The sequence below is a fragment of the Lynx rufus genome, unplaced genomic scaffold (assembly GCF_022079265.1).
Source record: "Lynx rufus isolate CCGP_SWC_20201006 ecotype Redwood Valley unplaced genomic scaffold, mLynRuf1.p SCAF_1, whole genome shotgun sequence".
NCBI classification, from domain to species: Eukaryota; Metazoa; Chordata; class Mammalia; order Carnivora; family Felidae; genus Lynx; species Lynx rufus.
In genome coordinates, this window is record NW_025814823.1 from 51,073,489 (window position 1) to 51,097,268 (window position 23,780).

The 23,780-nt window shown below is 43.3% G+C and overlaps 2 long non-coding RNA genes across 5 annotated transcripts in view; both read right to left on the minus strand.

Annotated features, from left to right (window-relative positions):
- The window catches only part of LOC124513049 (uncharacterized), an 84,132-nt gene extending 81,030 nt beyond the window's left edge, over nt 1-3,102 (minus strand). For all 3 annotated transcript variants that reach the window (XR_006962287.1, XR_006962289.1, XR_006962288.1), the window contains exon 1: nt 3,047-3,102. This is a non-coding gene — a long non-coding RNA (uncharacterized LOC124513049). The remainder of the gene's footprint in view (nt 1-3,046) is intronic.
- A 70-nt stretch (nt 3,103-3,172) lies between these two features.
- LOC124513042 (uncharacterized) overlaps nt 3,173-23,780 on the minus strand; it is a 49,669-nt gene continuing 29,061 nt past the window's right edge. For both annotated transcript variants that reach the window (XR_006962283.1, XR_006962284.1), the window contains one exon: nt 3,173-3,344. This is a non-coding gene — a long non-coding RNA (uncharacterized LOC124513042). The remainder of the gene's footprint in view (nt 3,345-23,780) is intronic.

The window sequence follows — 23,780 nt, forward strand, 5'->3', positions numbered from 1 at the left end:
TCTGCTAGACTATTTCTAGAAGGCCTTGAGGGACAATGGGGACAGAGCCTGCTCCCTTTTTCACATCTCATTTTGATCTCTTCTTCTGCAAGCTGAACAAATAGACGTGGGTCTTTCCCTCACTCCAAGGTATACATGTTTTGTGAGTCCTGAACTCCTGGTTGCTCTATTCTTATTACCCTTGGGTTTCAAAGCTAGTTTCAAAACCAAAGGTGTTCACAACTCCAGCTAATATTATTGATAATATTACCGATACAATATTATAGATACATTATTATTTGTCTCCATAGTGACAGGCAAACTCCAGGGGCTTTACAAGTGATTATTGACTATTCCTCATCACACACTGGGACACACGTTAGCCCCTATTTAGCTTCCACTTTTTGATTTTTCTCAAATAGCTGGGCAGGGACTGAAAAAAAAGTCACACTCATTTTCTTGCAAAATCAAAACACGCCTTAAAAATGTCAGATTTCCCAGGAACTGTGTTTTGGTTTTGTTTTGTTTTAATTTACTATTACACCATTCCTGAAAAAGAATCATCAGCAAGAACTAAGGAGCACTGAAATTTAATTCAACAAGGACTGGAGGGAAATACATGTTAAAATATGTGGAAAAATCTGTGTGACACAATGAGTCAGACACTACCAAGAATCACATTGAGTGGAGTAAACATGGAAACCAAACATTTTTAGAAGTTTGATTCTGTGTCCATGAGCTAAAATGCAGCTACAAAAGTTGATCTTAACGAAAGCAGCAGACCTAAGCCCGTGTCCTGCTTCCTATATTAAGTGGGCAAATACTGGACTCTGGGACGTCTTTATACCTTAGAACCACTGCATAGCAGGCTGAGAATGGGAGGGGCGGGGGCAGAGGCAAGAAGGAAGGAAAAATAGGAAGGATTAAAATCAGCAACAGAACTAACCAGACCTGCTTGCCTCATACAAATGGCATTTCTGCCAAGAGAACAGAAAATGATGATAGAGCGTTTCCTTTTCGATAATCCATCTATCAACTGCCTCTGTTGTGTAGCCACTGTAATGATTTATGCTGTAATTAGTAAAACCTTCCCTAGCTATATTCTCTAATGTGAATGCAACAAAGAACATAATGTAAATACCCTAAAATAAGAAGGTTCTATGAGACGTAAGCACACAGCCAAAGTTACCATTGCACACGGAGAAATAAAAAGACAGAAGAACCACTGTTTTCTCACTTCAGAGCGTGCAGGTTTTACACAGGGAGGGAGGGAGAGTGATCTGTGGGTTTGTGCTGTTTTTGTTTTGTTTTGTTTTCCAGAAGATAGCATCTGCTGAGAGCCTTTTAAAAATGGAAAGGAAAGCCAGAGCAGGTTTAGCCCGGACAACATGAAGAACCGTTTTTCCTGAATCACAAACAGCAGCAGATAAAAAGGAGAAAAGTAACTAAAGGTCATCGCACACTCACGACCTTCTGAGTTTGAGGCTTTCCTTTTTCCTTTGGCCACTACGCCGAGACCCATTTACATGTTGTTTTCTTTGTCGAATCAAGAAAAACAGGCAAGCGAAAAGCGATGATTTTCCAGAAGCCCTGCTTGTTTAGTGTCATGGGAATTTGAGGTTGTTGTCTGGTACATTTGGAATGATCTTTAGGGTAACAGTAAAACCTCTACAGTGTTTACGAATTTTATTTTCTAGTTTGGTGTTTCTACCATCCTCACTCTTCCAGATGACTTTCAGGCACACCTGGCCCCCTTCCCTGCTTACATGGAAGTATAATGTTCTAATGTTCTAATGTTCACTGTCCAGGATGCAGCCTTGCATTAATCCGAGAATCCTATGAGCAGAGAAATTTTAAAACATAAAGGAAGCAGGGTTTTTCTCAAAGTCTTATTAATCATATTTTGAAAGGAGTCACCTGGGTGGCTCAGTCGGTTGTGCATCTGACTTCAGCTCAGGTCATGATCTCAGGGTTCTTGAGATTGAGCTCTGCATCAGGGTCTCTGCTGTCAGCCAGGAGCCCATTTTGGATCCTCTGTCCCCCTCTCTCTCTGCCCCTCCCCCACTCATGCGCGCGCGCGCGCGCGCGCGCGCGCGCGCGCGCGCGCTCTCTCTGTCTCAAAAATAAAAAAAATAAACATTTTAATTAAAAATTCTATTTTGAAAGGGATAAAAGGCTTGGCAAAATTTTCTTATTTTCTGGTCAAGTAAAAGGCAGGTCTTCGAAACATCAGATAAAATGTATTCAATTTACATCTACTGTGTGCCCAGAACTATAACCAGGCACTGTAAGAGAGGTGGCCTTTTAAAACTACAAGACATGGTCTTTGCTCCTACATAGTTAAAAATGTAACTGAAAAAAATTGTAGAATAATGAAAAGGCAGCAGGAAGAAGGGAAGTCTCAGGAGGAATAGAAAGTCCAGCAAGACCTTGAACCATTAGGATTCCTGGACAGCTACAGAGAGGGCTGTGGCCTGGGAACAGCGCGATTAAAAGCCGGAGGGAGGGAACGCTGTGAGTTTTCTGGAGTGCCCGGTAAAGCTAAGAGGAAGCAAGCAGAGATAGACAATTCACATGTTAAAAGACAGCTTCAATTACTTTAATTCCAGGAAGGTGTCATTCTTCTGCTCACTAAGGCATCGGATGCTTTGAATAGATGTTTTATTTTTTTTTTTTCTCATTTACCTCAAGTTCTATTTCCTTTAAGGTACAAATTCTTGGGGTGGGGGCGTTGTTTGGTTGGCTGGTTGGGTTTGGGATGGCAAACTGCCTGCAGGACCAGAAGTAGAGCTTCCTCATAAGCAAAGTGCGACCTCTTTTCCTGCGGAAACCACATGTGAGCAGCACAGGTCCTCACACTGCCCGCCTGCCCACCCTTACTGCCCTGGGGAACCATTATCGGGAGGTGGGGGGAGGGCTAAGACAGCGTGAGAGCCAGATGGACTGGGTTTGAATTTTTCCATTTTAGGGATTTGGTGGGGATTTGCTTGTTAGGATTTTATAAAAGGTAATGTTCTATGAATAACTTCAACTCCATTGGAAATGGAAATAGTGCCAAAACCCATACCTGGAGAGAAGGACAATATTTAGTTCATTAAGCTTTGATAACATCCGTGGAACAATCTCCTTTCTTTTTTTTTTTTTTTTTTTTTTTTTTTTTTTTTTTTTTTATTTTTTTTTTTTGGAACAATCTCCTTTCTTAAGGCAGTTTATCTCTGAGGAGGCATCCTGCTTTTCTATGTTCAAGTAAGAGCCTGCAGATTATGGCAACACTGTTGCTTCTGTTGTTCGGCTTTGAAATTCAAATTCCCTTTCAATTCTCTTCCTTCAGTGGAGCCAATGTTCAGGTACAGCTGTGAAACAACCTGAAGACAAACAAGGGGGAGGGATTTCTAAATGACAATAGATACTATTTACTGTCCTTCTGTGTCAGATCTCTGCAGAGTGCTTTACCTGCATTATCTCATTTAATCCTGCCCACCACCCTAGGAGGTAGGCATTACAATCCTCACTTTATAAATGAGGAAACTGACACTTCTGGAGAGGGTGGATGTTTTCCAAAGTCACATTGTAGCAAATGGTGGAGCTAGGATTCAAGGCCTGCCCTAGGCCACCATGCCAATTTCAATATGGAGGGTGGGGGAAGGAAAAGGGAAGAAGGGCCCCAGAGGGTATGAAATTGACACTTAAGGGAGGCGCTGAAAAGGTGACACTGGTGTGAAAACAGGTGGCTGAAGAAGAATTACAATCAGAGTTTACAACTGGTGAGAGATACAGAACAGATGAATGATACCCAGAAAGTTAAATGCTTGGTCTCAGCCAGAAATCATTTGGGCCCCTAAATTCTCTACTCTTATAAATTATCTGAGTGGGATCTGCTCTGCATGGCTACAGATGAGCTGGGGAGAGAGGCCTTCTCAGAGAAGCCAAAAGACTAGAAACCGAGGGTGTTGCCCAAGAAGGAGAAATTGTCTCTATTTTTACACGGGGGTGGAGACAACCTCCTATGTGGAAGTAAGATCACTAGAAGAACCAAGGAGCAGACCATCTTCAAAGCGCATTAAATATCTGGAATATGTTGTCATTTTTTTGACCATCAGTGTTGAGAAGAAACCATTTAGAAAGATGATAATTTAAATGTAACAGCATGCTTTTTTGGTACATTAAACTGGGATGGTGCTGGGCCAGCATGTGGATTTAGGCAACTCTCCTGAAGTACTTAGGGTCTTTCCTAAAACCCTAAGAAGTATCTTTCACCATCATAGGATGTTCAGGGACATGCAAAAAGGTTCTAGCCACATTTCCGTAAGAAAGGATTTGAACAGTGACAACGATATTCATGTACATTAAAAATGTCTGCTGGAGAAGTCCAGAGAAAAACAGATGCTTTAGAGAAAAGCACTGTAAATGAAAGGCTTGTGTGATGAGCGAGACTTAGCACAAGACCTGACTACCCAAAGGGAAGGTGCCAGCAGGTACAGTGCAAGGCAATAAACTGACACCCACCCTTTAAAACTCAGTCTCTGGGGGCGCCTGGGTAGCTCAGTCGATTAAGCGTCCGACTTCGGCTCGGGTCATGATCTCACGGTCCGTGAGTTGGAGCCCCGCGTCGAGCTCTGTGCTGACAGCCTGGAGCCTGTTTCAGATTCTGTGTCTCCCTCTCTCTCTGCCCTTCCCCTGTTCATGCTCTGTCTCTGTCTCAAAAATAAATAAACATTAAATAAATAAATAAATAAATAAATAAATAAATAAATAAAATAAAACTCAGTCTCTGGATGGCACGTAAGGCCTTGAACCCAAGTGAAAGGAATTCAGTAAAGAACATCTGGGTATCTCTGTCTCTTGGGATCTAGGACTCAGAATTTCAGCACAATCCGTAGTCTTAGATATCTGCTCTCATTACTAATGCCATTCAAACCCCAGGGAAACTTCACATTCTGGCCCTGTCTTTGAAAGACACAACAACTGTATCCAAATGCCATGAAGGTTGTATGGTCTATGCCACTGCCAGTTTCAGTGATTGACAATGCTTCAGAGCACAGGGAGGATTCAAGCAGCCCAAGTATTTAAGTAAGGGAAAAACAAATTAAAAAACGTGTCATAATCCTCTCTGATACTATGAAATAATGGATTCTTGCATAATAAAGCATATCATTTCCCATTGCTACTAAGCATCCGTTGTCTTCCTTTTCTTCATGTTCCAAATTGAGGTTCTGGAGACACTGGCAAATTAGCACACCACCATTCACAACAGTTGCATGTGGAAGATTAGGGACTTCCTTCCGTATTCAACAGTTCGTGTTACTCTTAAATTATGCATATTTAAGTTTATACTCTTAAGCTATACATAGAGATCCAGACATGACATCCATGAAGCAAAATATCATTTCTTTACGCCCAGCAAGTAGATGGACATTGAACACTAGAAGTAATAATAGTTTTATTTTTATGGTCATATTTAAATGATTTAATTTATATTCAGAAAATTTTAATACCAGCTCTATTTAAAAGATTCACTGCAATGTATGATAGCCATTAATTCCAATTTGAATTTTATCTCCTAATTTCAGTACATCTTTTTTAATATTTCAGAAAAAAAATTGTCCTTTTGAAAATATGAAAAGAGTTTTTTCAGGGTTTACATTTATTTTCATTTATTTTTTAAATGTGTTCAAATCTTTTACATTGTTAGTAAAACTATATTTTATCTTTTTATACTTTAGATCACCGAGGTTCAAAACAAGCTAAAATCATGATAGAAAATAAAACAAATTCAGAAACATTAAAAGGCTGAAATTTAAAATAGAAGATTTGTTGTAATAAAGAGACATTTGTCAAAATAAAAGGATAAGAGGGACGCCTGGGTGGTTCAAGTCAGTTAAGCATCCGATTCTCGACTTCGGCTCAGGTCATGATCTCATGGTTCATGAGTTTGAGCCCCAAGTCCAGCTCTGCTCAGACAGTGTGGACTCTGCTTGGGATTCTCCATCTCTCTCTCTCTCTCTCTCTCTCTCTCTCTCTCTCTGCCCCTCTCCCACTTGTGCTCATGCCACTCTCTCTCTCTCTTTCTCTCAAAATAAATAAATAAAAACTTTAATATAAAATAAAAGGATAAGATACATTTTATATAACATGTTCACTTGATTTATACTCTTAAGTCTTTAGACTTCTATATGTTAGTCTCCATTTTTACTCTTCCTCTGGGCCACAAAAATGATGGGAGCAGGACTGCTATGCACCCTAAAAAGGAGAGAAATATATAGAAAGACTTTTTTTTTAATGTGCAGAGTTGTATTTCTAAGACCCTAAGCCTCTCTGCTGTGCAAATTTTGCCAGAAGAACTTGGTAAAATAATGGAAATAGCTGTATCTCTTGGAGTCTCTCTCATGAGACAGCTCCCACACACCCGCATGGCCAAGAACGGAGGGAGAGGCTCTAGAAGGAAGGGCCTTTTACTGTTGACCAAAGGGTGAGATGAGCAAGCCCCAGGAGTCAGGAGGCAGAATTCCCGGCCATGGCAACTCCAAGGATAAATGCTCCAGCTCATGAGAGGTCAAGGCCAAGCCTTGCATGCCAAGTAGAGACACAGAGGCCACTCTACTGGACCAGAGAGGCCAGGACAGCTGGATTCCCAGCAACAGCTGGGACTGGCAGCAGGCGGAGCACAAGGACAGCAGCCCCCCAGGCAGTGACTGTATTACAAGGGTCCCTCTCCTCCTCTGTCTTCTGGACGATTCCCTGAGCAACACAATAATCATGACACATCAGGGCTTGCCTCTTGAAAGAAGTGGCTGTTAATCCATAGCACCAGAGGATTACTACCAGGAAAGTCACTTGGGTCAGGTGACTCCCATAAGCTGGTGAAATCTAGGAAATATTCAGATTCTATAGACACAGATGAAACTATTTTACATTAAATGTTATTAATATATCACAATATCCCAAGGCTGGTCCTCAAGTAATGTAAAACTTAAAAATAAAGACATTATTAAGCAAGATTAATCCAATAAAATTTTTTCCTGAATAACATAAAATACTATTTTGAGATACATAGTTAAAAATCTGGGCTTTTCAACTTTTTAAAATATATTTTATTAAGAAATCAAAAAGTCTCCAAAGACAATTTGGTTGGTTAGGTTTTTTAAGACATGACAGATATGTTTTACTCTTTTAGGCTGTAAACGTCACAGGCACTACTTAACCAAAAGGAATAAACACACTTGAGAGAGATGCTGCATGCTCTAAATCAAACACAGCAAAGAAAAAGCAATGGGAAAGGATCCTTCCCCAGAGAACCATAAAATGTGTTATGCCTTTTCGGGGCAGGGGCTGGGGGTGGGGGTGATTCTATTCTTTTGCACCATTCCCTTAAAAATAAACTGGGAACTTCTCTCTCTGCCTGGGATTTTTGCCTCTGGGAGACAATTCCAGTTGAGAACTTGTGTCCAGTCATGAATGAAAGTGTGAGAACTTTCTAGAATAATATGTTCTGTCATTTCCATTTCACAAAGAAGCTTTAACTCCCTCAGCCACATTTAGGTCTGTCCAGTGACGCTGGAGGTCCATGAAGGAGGTGGCTTTTCCCAGATGGGTCCACCCTAAGCACATGAAGGGAACTGAAATAGACACAATCAGTGGAACTGTCTGCATGGTTACTATTTCTCCCCTGTTACAAAGGAATATTTTCGTCAGATCATTTAAATAGGCATAATATTTATCACACATGTTAGCTCTCTGAGAACATTTTAAAAGGACTCTTCCAACTGACCTCCTTTAAACAATGATGCCTCTCTACCTAATCCTTAAGAGACAGAAAACAGAGATTCAGAGACATTGCCATATACTCAGGGTAGGCTAATAAATCCCAGTCTGCAAATACAAACAAGCCATCTGTCACCCGTGAGAGCTGGAAGCCAAAGGGACATGAGCTATCACAATCCACTGACGTTGAAGTCCAAACCACAAGGCAGCCTGAGTAAATTGGGGACTCAAGGCCACCCTGGAAGGGCAGCCACACTTGAAGCCCAGGTGACATTTCCTCCAACAGCGTCAGAAACACACACTGAAGTCTCCACTGAGGATCCAGTAGGGTTCTGTATTAGGGCTCTCCAGAGAAACGAAACCAACAGCTACACACACGCGCACACACACACGCACACACAAAGCCATTCATTTTAAGTCATTGGCTCAAGTGATGGTAGGAACTGGCAGGTCCAGGACGGACTGGGAAGTTCCAGCAGGAGTTGATATTGCAGTCTCGAGGTCACAGACAGACTGCCAGCAGAATTCCTTTCTCTTCCAGGACCTCGGTGCTTTCTCAAAAGCCCTTCAATTAATTGAACGAGGCCCACCCATATCGTGGGAGGTTAATCTGCCTTACTCTAAGTGCACTGATCGAAATGTTAATCACATCTAAAGGATACTGTCACAGCCAGTATTTAGACTCGTGTTTGGCCAAACAACTGGGCCCCATGTAGGCAGGTTGACACACAAAATTAAACTTCACAGGTTCCAGCAAGCCTGGGCTCCCCGCCAAGATGCTCCAAGCTCTGCAACCCATTTGCCAGGTCACTTAGCAAGGAAGCTAATCCATCCTGCACAAGGACAAAGTCACCCCCCACGCCCCCTGGCACCATCCCAAACACAGGCAAGGATCCCAGAGCCCCAGACAGTGCTCAGCCACCTCAAATCCCAAGGGTAGGTTTCTCCTCCTCAGAGCACAACACCCTGTCTGAACATGGAAAATGGGGTTCTTCTATCCCGTACCCACGCACGGACCCCAACAGGAGACTCTCCCTTCACAACTGCCTGGAACAAGAGTTGAACTGAACAATCAATGCAGTCACACAATCTACCCATCACTTTTAGTCTCTCAAACGTCCAAACAAGACAGTCTTAAATATTTATAAAGCGCTCAGATCCCTGGATTGCTTAAAAACTGAGCACTTTCAGCATCCCAACACTTACACATACTAGCAAATATGCTCACTTACTCTCTAAGCCTACTCTAAGTTTTAGAAGTCAAGCCTTTCCCTACTGTTTTTGATAACAGAAATTATAGCAGAGTGAAAACACTGATAGAAGAAGACCCATCTCAGGTTTAGAAGCCACCGTGTGAAACGGGTCCAGGCAGCCACAGGGCTCATCAGGAGGCAGAGAACAAAAAACAAAACAAGAGGGAAAGCACAGAGCTCTCATCGCCTTAGAGCCGGAATCACTTTCACACACACAGGCTTCATGAAGAGTTCTGGAGGCTAAGGGAGAGCAATGTTGGTCAGCAGAGTGAAAAAAAAATATGAACAGCATCACCACAAGGGATTACATTTTCCAAATTCTTAGTCATTCTCCAGCAAGACAACTGCAAGCCACTGTAGCATCATCATATGAGTTACTGCAGATCCTGGTAGCACGAGAGAAATTAAATTAGTCCCTCCATTCTTAGCACAATAGATTATTCACAGGGTAATGGACAGTTGCATCACCCAAGGAGCCTTGTTTTAAACAGGGAAGTAGCCATCATTTCTGCTTCTTGCTGTCTCTCCCCTAAGAGGGAAGCTGAACAGCAGGAACAGCCAATGCTGTGTACCTTGTTATCATCATCGGTAACTAACGTCTACCGAGCATTAAGGGGACGCTAAGTGCCTAGCAGAGACTAACGCGGCCAAGAGGGCCCTCGGCCTAATTTTGGCCCCCAAACATCAGCAAAGACCAACCACCGAAATCCATAGCAAAAGGATACAGCAGACTTGCCTCATCAAACCGAAAACTGCCTGATTACACAACAGGAAAAAGAAGTGGCCAGAAAAGAACTTGAAAGAGGAAAGCTGATTTTTAGAAATGTGTCATTTCTTTCCTTTACCCATTGACCTCTGCTGTAGGACGTTTTTAACAAAGGGATAATTATTTACAAAAATGGCCCAAGGCATGCTAGCGAAAAGACCTGAAAATTATTAAAGATTCCTTGCGGGACAGAGGAGGTTTTGATTTCTGACGAAGGAAAAAGTTCTTCATCGTTCAAGTTGTAGTTAGAGTCCCTCGTAAAACCGAAAACTTCTAATAACCCTGTTGCCACATCTTGAATTTGACAAACAAAGGAAATTTCCTTAAAACAAACAGGAAATCCGCATTCCTGTTTTATAGTGGATCATTTTGGCCTGAGTCAAATCCCTTTTATACTAACCATGTGACTTTAAACAACTCACTTAACTTTTGTGTCTCAGTTTCCTCATTTGTAACATGGAGATAACAATGAAACCAGACTCGAAGTGTTACTGGGAGGGTTGCATGAAATCACACAACTGCCTAGCCCAGAACCTGGCACGTACTAGGTACTCAGTGAATGTTAACCATGATTGTATCAGAAAAGAGCGCTTTGCAAGCTGTCAGGTAGACACAAACGCGGGTTACCTTCCATGGCACGAACGGTCACAGAATCAGCTTGTAACTGCTTCCAAATTACATGTTTCCCTTCTGTAAACAGACCCACAGGATGTCCCATCGTGGTGAGTTTCCTGTCTGGCCAGAGGAGGCTGAAGTAACAAGGGGGCAAGGGGGCGCCCTCCAAAGCCGGGGAGGAAGGTGAGGCAAGAGTGCAGCTTCCAAACTCCCTGCATCATTGTAAATGAGTTGAAGGCCCGTAACCCCTGGAAAGTCATTCTGTCCTGGCTGAATGACATTGCTGGTACAGCTGGAAGTTTCATCTTGCACTGGTTATTAACCCTTAAAGTTTTCAGCCGGTCAACTGACAGAGAGGATAACTTGGCTGGTAGCATTAGGTACTTGGGAGCCTACCATGGAACAGCAAGAATGATGGACTCAACGTTCAGCCATCTTTCCCCTTTCTCCCCTCAATACACACACTCTGCTCAAGGCTGTCAGTCCTATACACAGGGAGGCAGCCTGCTGTGATGGTGAAGGGAAGGCCCATGGCCAGACTACATGGATTCAAATGCTGTGTGACTTTGAGAAAGTTACCTCACTTCTCTGAACCACGGGTATAAGCAAATCATGGAAATGCTTATACCAGAGGGTTGTTGTGATGATTAAATATGATAATATATTTTTTTAAATGTAGGTGATCAATAAACATTGGCTATTAGAATCACCATCCTCATCACCATCATCTTCATCATCATCTGCATGGTTATTACACACGTTCCTCCTTCCTGTCATGGCATCCACCCGCAAGTCTGACAGTCCAGCATCCTCTCTGCAAAACTACCAAATCTTCCGTGGCAACCAGTAACACTAAGTAACGACAGAATAGGAGGCCAGGTGCAGACGGGTCACAAATGCACGACACCAGAGGCCTGGATTAGGACAGGTCACATGCATGCAAAAGGCCCAGCACTTGGGCATCCAGGGGGAATGAAATACCATAGCCTTCGAGGCACTAAGGTTTAACACACAGCACAAGAGAACATTCCTTGGGAATGACTAATCTGAGCCTGTTTCACAGATGAGTAAAGTAGGATGCAGAGGTAAAGGACCTGCCCAATGGGTGTGCATCAGAGACAGGAACCCAAGCCTCCCGAGGTCTGTCTAGTCCAGGGCTCTTCCATCAGTCCCCACCAGCTTACTGACAAGTTGTACAAACTCTGATCCAGGTTTAGGCAGCCGAGAAAGGCAGGTTCAGTGCTGAGCCTCACCCCCTGGGGACTCTCGAAGCTACATCTACCAGTAAGCTGACTTTCTTCCCCTCCCTCCCTGTTTCAGGTCAGTTCCGCTTTCCCTCAGAGGTCCCAGACAGCCTTGCAACAAGATGCAGCTGGAACACAGCTTTTGCAATAAAACGCGGGGCCGAGGTCAAAACCTACTCCCACCCGTCTCTTCTCGTCCTTACTCACCCACGGTTCCTCTCCACTCTGGTCCTCACATTGGGGCCTTTTGACCACAAGCCCTACAGACTCTCCCAGGGAGCCCTTATTTCCCTGCTTCTGTCCCCTTCTGCCCCATCATCTTTGTTCTCACCTTCTGCACGAATGCCTTTCTAACCCCCACCCCAGGCTCGCCACTTGGGTATCCCTCCCTTTTCCGGTAAATCTCAATACCAGCATCCTGAGCTCAGCCTCCTTCTGAATCACTTCCACCCACTGCCCAGATGGGATTCAAGTACCTCCCTTGCTGGTTCCCAAATGTGTATTTCCAGCCTTGCTTTTTTGCACTCGCCACGCTTTTCACATTTCTGCTAGCACAGTACCTACAGCTCTTTGAGGGCAGTGACCATCTGCTGTCACATCCCTGGGACATAGCACGGTGCCTGGATTCTCAATAAATATTTGTTTGAGTGAATGTAACACAAGTAAAAATATCTCGACTCTTTCATTTAGCTAAAACGGCCATTGTTTGCATGTTAGTGGCTTAAACCCCTTTCACGTTCCTTCACTGATGAAATATGCAACTGTTCTTTTTCCTGTTCGCCTATGATTTCCATACCTCCCCTCATGAGGCATGGTCTCTTCTCCCTTTTTCTCTCCTCCAAAATCCATGATTTCAAAATTAACCTCTCAGCTCAAAGAATAAAGAGAGACACAAGGTCACAAGTGTTGCAGGATGTAGAATCTTTGACTACACGGGAAGTACAGCCCTTGCGACGACAGATACACGGCAATAATGGTAGAAGGATCTCACTGCATACAGCGTCCGCGCTGTGGCTGAACAAAGGTGCGCTTGAAAGCCCCACGGCCACACTCAGGATCACCCACCCTAATAGGCACTCCGTGCTGCCCAAGAAGCATGCAAGTCTCCTCTGGGGTGTCCCTCCTGGCTCTCCTTCCCACTTTCCCCTTTTTCCTCAAACGTCCAGCCCCACCTACCCACTCTCACCCTCAGCTGCTGTGGCCTTGCCTACTCTTCCACTGGAAAGACAGGGTCCACCTCAAGAGCACTCCTGCGAGCTCGCACCTCCGCACGCTGCCCCGCCCATCTACGTCTGTACCCTCGAACCCTCCTTCTCTCCCGAGAAAGGCCAGGGCTTCCACCTGCGCACTAGATTCCAGGCTTTCCTGCCTCTTCTCGGGCATTTCTTCAGCTGTTCTTTCCTCTCTCGTGCAGCATCCATTTTTCCTTCTTAAACTAGATGCCTCCGTCAGACACGACATACCCTTTCCTTCCCATCTTAAAAAAGGAAAAAATTAGGGGCGCCTGGGTGGCGCAGTCGGTTGGGCGTCCGACTTCAGCCAGGTCACGATCTCGCGGTCCGGGAGTTCGAGCCCCGCGTCAGGCTCTGGGCTGATGGCTCAGAGCCTGGAGCCTGTTTCCGATTCTGTGTCTCCCTCTCTCTCTGCCCCTCCCCCATTCATGCTCTGTCTCTCTCTGTCCCAAAAATAAATAAACGTTGAAAAAAAAAAAAAAAGGAAAAAATTTAAAAACCCAGACCTCTCCCTAGTTACTTCCACATTTTCTCCTTCCCTTTCTAGCAAAGTTTCCCCAGAAGTTTTCACGAGCGGTGAACTTAACCCTTTGCATCGTGACTTGAATCTATGCCACTCATACTTTTACCCTCAAAGCTCCATCAAGGTCCCCGATGCCTGCCACATTGCTAAAACTATGGTTTTGTCTTTGTCGCATTGACATTTCAGCAGTTTTTGTGACAGGCTTTAACTATCTTTTTTTTAACTCCTCTTCACTGGCTCTTCTCCAGTTTTTCTCCTACTTGTCCGGACAGTCCATCCTGATCTTCCTTCCTGGTTGCCCTTCATCTCCCAAATCTCTAAATGTTGGAGTATCCCAAGCTCGGCCCTAAATTCTCTGTACTCACTCCCTTGGTAATCTCATCTGGATTTGTATTTTGAAATACCATTTCTGTGCTAATGATTTCCAAAGATGTCAAATAGGCATCTTAAATTTATCATGACTAAAACTAAACTCTTGATACATAACCCCAAATTAGCCCCTTTACGGTTAATTGCGACTGAATTCTTCAGTTGCTGAGGCCAAAACTCTTGGAGTAATCTTTAGATCCTTTTTCCATTTACCCTACATCAGCTTGGTCAGCAAACTCTGTTGACTCTGCTTATTTTTTGCCTTCATCAGCATCTTCTATTATTATTAAAGGGCTCTACGCCTCACACAACTTCGGAAATTGAAAAGGAACCACGAATGCTATCAAGAATGCCAAAGAAAGCAGAAGACCCCACGAAAGAACAACTCTGCCTGACCCTCAGAACCCTCTTCAATCCCTGCCTCCCCTGATGGTTCTCCCCACATCTGCTAATAATATTGCTTAACTTTTTGTTCTGAAGAAATTATACATTCACAGGAAGTTGCAAAGACAGTACAGAGATCCCGCGTGCCCTTCACCCAGTTTGCGTCGAGGTTGCATCTTACGGATGACTATAGCACAACATCAAAACCAGGAAATCAACGTTGGGGTACATGTACCATGCCAGTTAGTAAAAAATGTGGGTTTCTATAAGCACCACTGCAAGCGAGATACAGAGCTAGTCTATTGTCACAAAGGACTTCCCCATGCCACCACTTTATAATCACATCCACCTCCCCCCATGCCTCCCCCCTGCAGAGTACTAATCTGTTTTCCATCCCTTTAATTGTGTCATTTTGATAAAGTCGTGTAAATGGAGCCACGCAACATGTGATCCTTTGAGACTGGCTGTTTTTCACTCAGCGATACCCATGAAGTCCTTAGAAGTTATTGTATGTATCAGGGCGCCTGGGTGGCTCAGTCAGTTGAGCGTCCGACTTCTGCTCAGGTCATGATCTCATGGTTCATGGGTTCAAGCCCTGCATTGGGCTCTGTGCTGACAACTCAGAGCCTGAAGCCTGCTTCAGATTCTGTGTCTCCCTCTCTTTCTGCCCCTCCCCTGCTTGCTCTCTGTCTCTCTCTCTCTCTCTCCCTGTCAAAAGTAAATAAACATTAAAAGAGTTTAAGAAATTATTGTATGTATCACTAATTTCTTCCTTTTCAATTGCTGAATAGTATTCTATGGTATGGATGTCCCACAGTTGTTTAACCATGTACTTATTGAAGGACCTTTTGGTGGCTTCCGGTTTTTCACTATTTTTTTAAATTTTTTTTTCAACGTTTTTATTTATTTTTGGGACAGAGAGAGACAGAGCATGAACGGAGGAGGGGCAGAGAGAGAGGGAGACACAGAATCGGAAACAGGCTCCAGGCTCTGAGCCATCAGCCCAGAGCCCGACGCGGGGCTCGAACTCACGGACCGCGAGATCGTGACCTGGCTGAAGTCGGACGCTTAACCGACTGCGCCACCCAGGCGCCCCCCGGTTTTTCACTATTACATAGGAAAATGCTATGAATAACCCTGTATGGGTTTTTGTGTAAACATAAGTATTCATTTCTCCGAGATAACTGCCCAGGAGTGCAATTGCTAGGCTGCATGATAAGTGTATATTTAGGGTTTTGTGTTTGTTTGTTGTTTGGGGGGGTGGTTGTTTTTGTTTTTGTTTTTTAGAAACCGCCAAACCACTTTTCAGAGTGACTGTATGTACCATTTTTACATTCTGGGATATTTCCAGAATCCAACCACTTCTCACCACCAGGCCAGAATCCCGATCCAAGTCATAGTCCTCCCTCCCCGGATCATGTTAGGAGTGCCCTAACTGTCCTCTCTACTTTGACCTGTGTTGTCTCCCTACCCCTTCTGTCTATTTTCACTCAGCTGCATGAGCGATCCCAGGAAGGTGAAAATCAGGCTCTGTACTCCTCTGTCTGAGACCAAGCACTAGCTTCCCACGCCACCCTGAGTAAAGTCAAATTCCTTACCATGATATCCTTTGGTTTTCCCTGTTCTCTGACTCTATTCCCCCGTCACTCCCCATCACTCACTCCCCTGCAGCTATGACAATGGCCCTCCTGCTCTGCCTACATGTGCCACACACTCTCTTGTCAGCACAGAGCCCAATCTGCTGTTTCCTTTTCCTGAAAGGCTCTTCCACACAGCTCATTCCCAAACTCCTCCAAGTCTTTGTTCAAGCACCCCTCTCAGTTATGCTTTCCTAGCCATTCTACCTCCCTACCAGCCTTCTGTGCATTATCACCGCATACGTAACTGACCTTGGCTATTCTCTCTCACCCTTCCCTAGAATGCAAGCACCTTGAAGGGAAGGATTTGACACTGCTGAATTCCCAGTGTCCGAAATGATTCCTGGCACATAATAGATGCTTAATAAATGTGTTGTAAGTGGATGGATAGATGAGTAAACAATCACTGACTAGAAAAATATGATTGCCAGCATTTCATGTTTGTTCTCAATGTCCCTGTGTACAATGCCATTCAGAGCACATTGAAATGGAGGTGAAAACTGGGGCATCTGGGTGACTCAGTCTGCTGAGCACCGACTCTTGGTTTTGGCTCCAGTCATGATCTCTTGGTTCATGAGTTTAATCCTTGCATGGGGCTCTGAGCTGGTGATGCAGAGCTTGCTTGGGATTCTCTCTCTCTCCCTCTCTCTCTGCCCCTCCCCTTTTTCCTCCCTCCCTCTCTCTCTATCTCAAAATAAATAAATAAACTTTAAAAAAATTTTTTAAAAATGCACCAAGAGCATTTACAGATATTTCCAGAAAATAGTAACAAATACATATTGGTAAATGGATACATCAACAGTGCCTGGGGATACCTGGCTAGATTCCTTGCATTTCTGCATCTCTAGAACAAAACTCTGGAACAAAACTCTGAAGTGTCACATCAGAACACACAGCTCAGGAAGCCGCAAACCCATTCCCTGATAACCTAGAGAACAAGGCACATACAATTCACTTCCACCCTTTGGTTGTCAATCCAAACCCAAGGACAGAATCTTTCATTCCTATGATGATTGTTTCTCAAAGCCTAAAAGAATGAAATGTCACCTCATTACCCACTGTATTACACTTTGAACTAACATTATGCTTAGTAAGGGAGAATTTAACCAAAACAACAGGCAAAGAGTTCGCAGCAGGTGTAAGAAAGTTCAAAGCCAATAAGGAGAGCTTGTTAATAGGCTGACAGGTACCTTTAAAAGGCATGGATGTGCTAGAAAATAATCTAAATAGGCTAATTTATACTTTGCTTACTGATGTCAATTGTTATTTTTTTTTTGAGTGCTTGCTATGGAAATAGCCATATTATTATATGCCGAGGTCATGTTAATTCAACCAATCCCCCTGGATACTATGAGGAGGTAGACACTGTAATGGGTCCCAGATTACAGAGAGCTCTAGCAACATGTCCAAAGACACACTGCCAACGAATGAGGCCCCGAGCCTCCCAAGCCCCGGCAGCCTGGCTCTGGATTGTGTTCTGCACTTTGGCTTTTCATCTTGTGTTAACATCTGAGCTAAAATATGTTACCCTCAGCATCTTGTTAAAAATTTAAGACCATCCAAGAGGTAAAGGAAGAGAGAACTTAAGAGCTGAACTAAGTAACCTACAAAGTGGTAAAGATGGTTTCCCACTCAGGGGCCTGACCCTTTTTTTTTTTTTTAACGTTTATTTATTTTTGAGAGAGACAGAGACAGAGAGCGAGCAGGGGAGGGGCAGGAGAGAGAGGGGAACACAGAATCTGAGGCAGGCTCCAGGCTCTGAGCCATCAGCACAGAGCCCGATGCGGGGCTCGAGCTCACAACTGCGAGATCATGACCTGAGCCGAAGTCAGACACTTAACCAACTCAGGGGCCTGACTCTTAAAGCCCATTTACTGGCCTCTTCTGGCCTCTCCTTCTACCTTTCCTACACCATCCCCGGGGAGGGAAGGGTGCTATCCACCGGCTGCCCACCCTCATTGCCTTCTCCCCACCCTGCAAGGCCCCCCCCACACACTACCTAGCTTCCTTTTCCTCCTTCCTTCAAAACACCTTTCCTTCAGTCATGTAGGAAAAGAAACAGATTCATCTATTGAGACTTTCCCTTCAACACAGGCTATTACTTACCTCAAATGAAGTTTTTATCTGTCAGTCTTCAGATGCCAAGATACGAATCTCAGAGAGCATCACGGAAATATTTTTGACTGGGATAGGGGTGAGAGGTCTCTTTCTGGTGGACCACAAATCACATCCTCTGAACACTTGTCTTTGTCTACATGCAAAGCTGGCAAAACCATAGTAGGCCACACCGCCTGTGTGATCTCTGACAAGTCCTGTCATCTCTCTGTACCTCAGTTTCCTACACACAAAAGAAGATAAAAACAGAGCTATGTCGTGGGGGTGTGGGAGGCTTCACTGACCTGCATACAGATAATACTGCTCAGAAAGTTCTTGGCACAAAATGAGCGCTATGTAAATGTTTATTATCATTACCACTCTTATTAAATGCCCTGTGCACTGTCCTGGTGTGGAGTGAGGAGGCTTTCTCCCCTCCTCCATTCCCAAACTCCTCTCGTCTAAAAAACACTTCCTGCCACTGGTTTGCAAGAAAGCTTGTTTTCTGCCTCTTGGAGTGGAGAATTGGGTTGACTTAATATTCCTTGCTATTCATACGGTGTGTTTCTTCCTTTAAAGCCCTCTTTGCTACCAACACTACTTTGCATGAGACTACACAAAGAAAGATTCTTGAAAAGGAAGGTTTTGAAAGAAATGTTTTGGGCCTCGTTTTCAGGAATGGCCAAGCTGGTTGAAGTCTGCTTATTGTGAGAAATGTGACACAACCTACCACAAAACAAAAATTTCCACAGTACAAGGAAATGTACTTGGTTCAAATGCAAAAAAAAAAGGCTATTTTAGATTTATCAGCACTTGAGAGTAAATTTGCATTATTCTGAATGCTTTGCATGCTGCTCCTTAGGCTTCTTTTAAAAGAAATTTAAGAGAAGGAAAAGAAAAAAGAACAGTGCAATAAAAAAAAGGGGGGCCTCCTTTGCTTATATAACTCCCGCTATGGAGGCTTAGCGAAAATCAACTGCTAAGCAATGTTATCCCATCTCATTGCACAATCCACTGATAATCTTCACCTCACTTGATGGAAACTTCTATGCTTCCTCCTACTTTTTCATGGGACTGTTCATCTTCCTCATTCAGAATCTATTTCTCAAACCATGAATTTTAAATTATTCTCATTTAACTCTTGCCTCACTCTGTACTCCGAGAAAAGCTCTGAGACTTATAGACAAGAAACACATCCCGTTCTCTATTCCCTTCTCGAATATACGCTTCCATAAGTCACTGCAGTAACTCCCACACTATAATACGCGTAGCAACTTCGCGTGAAAGGATTTGCTCAGGAAATTATGAAAGAAGCCAGATAAAAGGTTAAATATCTGCATGGTTGGGGATGAAGAGGTTTTCCTAAACAAGGTATCCTACGACACCTTGCTTCCTGTGAGCTTGAGGACAAGAACTCCTGCTCTCCGAGCAGAGGGATCAGTACCTGGCCAACAGTGACTCCAACTTGCACCAGTATGATTAAAAGATCAGCTTTTGTTCCTCCACACCTTTCTGCTCCCTTGTCTGGCCTGTACTTGACATAAAGACACTAGACTAAGTACTGTTGGAGCCCTGTGATTCTGCCCCACAAGTAAGACATGCTTAGCTGATGGCCCCATCTCAAATGATAAGTCAGTACGGTCTGATCGGAGCCACCACCTCCTCCTTGGCAATGGCTCTCCCACATACCCTTGGTTGTTCCTTCTGTCTGCTTCAGTAGACTGCCCTCCTTCAGCCAACAAAGCACCAATTGCTTTGACATCTTGTTATCACACATCCTGTTCACAAGCACAGAGAAGAGGACCTGGGTCCAAATAAGCAGAGTGCTGTTGCATTCTCTTCATTAGATTGAGTGATTAAGTTACCTAATTAGGTGTCCTTAAGTCCATGGTGGCCAGATCTGCACAGTTGAGCAGGATTTGTGTTGCTGGTTGAATCCAGAGAAAACATATGCTAATTTTGAGTGTTGCATTTATTTTATCCCTGTAGTTCTCCTTGGTTCCAAGAGCTCTCTTTGAAGTCAGCACACTGGTGTTGATCATTAGTGCACTGTTTTAATAACATCGGAGTCATTAACCTGCCTATTTGTCAATTAATGTCACTCAGTTCCATGGCACAGACTGCACTAGTTCTAGTCAATTGTCTCAGAAATAACAATAGGTTACCAAAAAGACCAACTTAAGAAAAAGTGGCTAGATCAGCATAAATCCACCATCCCAAGAGATAAAACAGTTCAAAGACACCGTCCTCCAAAAAAAGGGGGGAGGGTCATTTTTCTCGTGTAAGCAGTTGCATTGCATATAGAAGTGTTCCTTCAGAGTGCCGCTCACTCAGTATTTATAGGAAGCCATAGACCAGCACTTGTACTAACACCTAGTATGTGTAATTAAATACTACAGTGTCAAAAGTGCAGAGTCTAATGGTCACACAAGTACTGACATCACTATAACCAAAGCAGCTGTGGATTTTGTCTATGGTCTTGAAGCATAAAATGCAATGAAACTGGCTGTGCCCCCAGAATATTTGTGACAAAGGTTAGCATACCATCAGAATCTATTATGTTAATAAACTAGGTATAAAGGCTCTTCACCAATATAGATCATATTTGACATGAAAATATAGAGCCTGAAGTTGATAGTCCTCATATCAAAATGGCCATAAGCGTGGATATGCTGGCCCAAGTGCATGGCCCATCCTGTCCCAGAGGCAGATATATCCATATCGTGAAGATGAATTCATCAAGGTCCCTTTGCCAAACGCCATGGATTACTCAAATCCTGCAACCAAATTCCCTGGTTCTAAGAATCTTTGTACCTTGCCTATAGTTGTGAGATTCACTTGCTGCTGATACCGGCACTCATTTATTAACTGAATTCAATAAATAGGCCTTAACTATCTAGTTCAAATTGGGAACCCAGTATCCTCCTGAAGCTTAAATTTTAGACAGCCATTGGTCAAAGAATTATATAAACACATATGAAATCCCACTTGTGATAAATGCTATGAATGAAAGGTATATAGTCCTAAAAGAGCAGAAAATAATCTGAAAATAACAGTATCGTTATTACAGTCATCAGGTAGAAATCAATCTAACACATAAGTTTCAGAATCCTTGTGGGGATTAAATTTGATATATACAAAAACATATTTTTAACCTCCACATACTTAGATAAAACTAAGGATCATTTTACTATCAGCTAAGCTAGGTCGCAGAATAAGTAATAAATGAAATCTTGATAACTAAATACATCAAAGATTCTCACTAAAGGCAAAAGCACCAGCAGGTGTGGCAGCCCTCCAGTGCAGCTCCCTCCAAGCAGTGATTCATCTTAGAATCCAGAGCATCTCAAGGTGTGGCTCCTAGATCACTATGGCAACAAAGTCCCATAAGGGTGAGGGACTTCAGAGTCTTGCATTGGCTCTCCTATGCTCCACCATAAGGGCGCTAACAAATGTGGGGCGACGTGGATGTTCAGTAAATACTTGTGCCATGAGAGGGAGAAGCATGGCTCTTGAATGTGCGATCTAACTTTTTTGAGACCATTTCCCACTGATCAAGTGGAAAGGGTCGTTCAAGCTATCTCAAAAAGTTAAGAGGATTCATGTGAAGCCCTTCTTTGCTGCAAGGAGCCATAGAAAAGGCTGTGACTGCTATTTTTACCACAACCACCAATGATACCAACACCAAAGAGAAGAATAAAAATTGAATTGAAGCGTGACAGCCTGGACTAGTTTCTGCCAATGGAACAGGCCAGCCGTTCTGGCTGGGCACCTAGGAATGCGCAGCACCCTGGCAACCGTGTCCCTTGGGGACACAGTAGGGTAGCTAGAAACAGCACCCGAAGCAAACAGGTACAGACCCTGGCCCTTCCCTAACCTCTTGGAAAGCACAATTTCACTTCTAGGTCCCAGCACATTTACTTAGTGAGCTAGTCTAAAATTGCCTAACTGGGCCAACAGACCCAGTTCCAAAAAAAGCTAAATATACCTAGTTACCTAAGTATTTTCTGATTCTAAATAATATTATCCTGGGTCAGAGATGAGCTATATTACTTGTTTAACTGCCATTATCGGTCCCTGTTTGACTATCATGGAACCAATGGCCCTGATCTCAATTACAGACCCTTCTTTACCCAACCGAAAACCAAGAAACCCATAAAGAAGCAATTCCTGGTTCTCGTTATGGCTCCCAATCGTCTTTGGTAAGATGGAAACTCAGGTGGTGTTTATCTATTTGAGAAATACTGTATTTACTTGTACTCTCCTAAGGATCGATCCTCAGCACCAATATGTCTGCTTAATATGCTTCGCTTATTGCTTTGGTGATGCATACAACCATTAGGTGCACAGCAAGACAAATGTATATTTGGGTTTGTGGAAATGATGTCAGGCTTTTTATCATGAATTTTAGTTGTCTGTCTGCATGTGCAGCTACTCACGGCCAGAGCAAAGAATCAGAAGAAGCAGCGTGCGAGAATGTGAAAGGCAATACCGAAATAAGGAAAAGAACGCTCCTAGAAAAAACAAGTAGGAGTGCAAGAGAATGAAATGAAAGTCATTGATTAGAAGAAAAAGTCTCAGAGATTCCAAAGATCAAAGGTTTAAAAAACCCAAAGGCTTGGAAGATTAATCTTAGCACTACCAAACTGCGAAAAACAATCTACAAGACCAATTGAAAACCAAACGGCTGTCCCAGAAAATAGAATAAAATTGAGAATGCTGAGAAGCTAGAAATGATATGGTAAACAACAGTGGATTTATTTATTTTAAAAAGGTTTAGAGCCACAATGTATATCATTATTAAAAAGCACTATGATGACCCAAAGCAAATTAAAAAATAAAAACAAAAAAACAGAAACACTATATTCCCGTTGTCTATTAAGAGAAGTTTTAAAACCTTGTAGGCTTTCCTACAAAAAAAAAAAGCTTGAGAAATCACACAAATAAAAGAGATTCACTATGTGGCCTTTTTACTGTTATTGGTAGAGATTCATTCTTAACTAAGCCATAGGTTATCTGGCTGTTTTTAGCTTATTTTATGAAAACTGTCTATTAATATTATGTCATATTATGAAAATAAATAGGCTGAGGTGTTTCAAAATGTGCTTGTGCATGAGTGTTTTTGTATATATGTATGGGGGGAGGTGTGAGCAGTGTATGTGACTGCTTGTATGTGCACAGTGTGTTTATGCACATCTGTGTAACTGGAGAGTGTGCAGGTATGCGGTTGTGCATAAGTGTGTGCGTATGCTGTGGTGTGTGTGTGAATATGCGAGTATATGTGACTGCATGGGATGAGTGCCTGTGGGGTGTGTGATTGTGAATATGCGCAAGTCGATGCAAGTATGTACGAGCGTATGTGTGAGTATGTCTGTTAAGTGGGTATGTCATGATGTGTGAAAGTGTACGAGTGTAAATGTGAGCGTGGGTGTGAATATATGTGTGCACACGGGCACATGGAAGCATAGTGTAGGAGGCTGTTGCTAACGGCAGAACACTTCTAATAAGCAGAAGGAGTGAGGCCTTTCCATGGCCTAGAAGGAGACCAAGTGTACAGATATCTAACGGGTAAATAGCATAGCAACTTGTTTCTTATGAGATCACTCAGACCAGAACCACATTCACCAAGAAAGTCATTTCCTAAATAGTCCCCTAGAGGCTGAGGCCTTCCTTCCCATCTGTCCACTCACTGCTCTTTTAATCCTTTATTGCCAAGAAGGCAAAAAGATCTCCAGGAGTAGCCCTTATGAGCTCCCAGCCAGGTCTTTCTCATTTCCAGGCAGCTGGCCACCTCTCTGAGGAAGGTGCCACATTCCCTGTTCACTCAGGCCCAAGACTTCTTCCAAGCCCTGATTAAAAACACTTTCATCCAAGAAACCTTCCCTACCCAACCTCCTCCCACACTGATCTCTCCCTCAGCTCT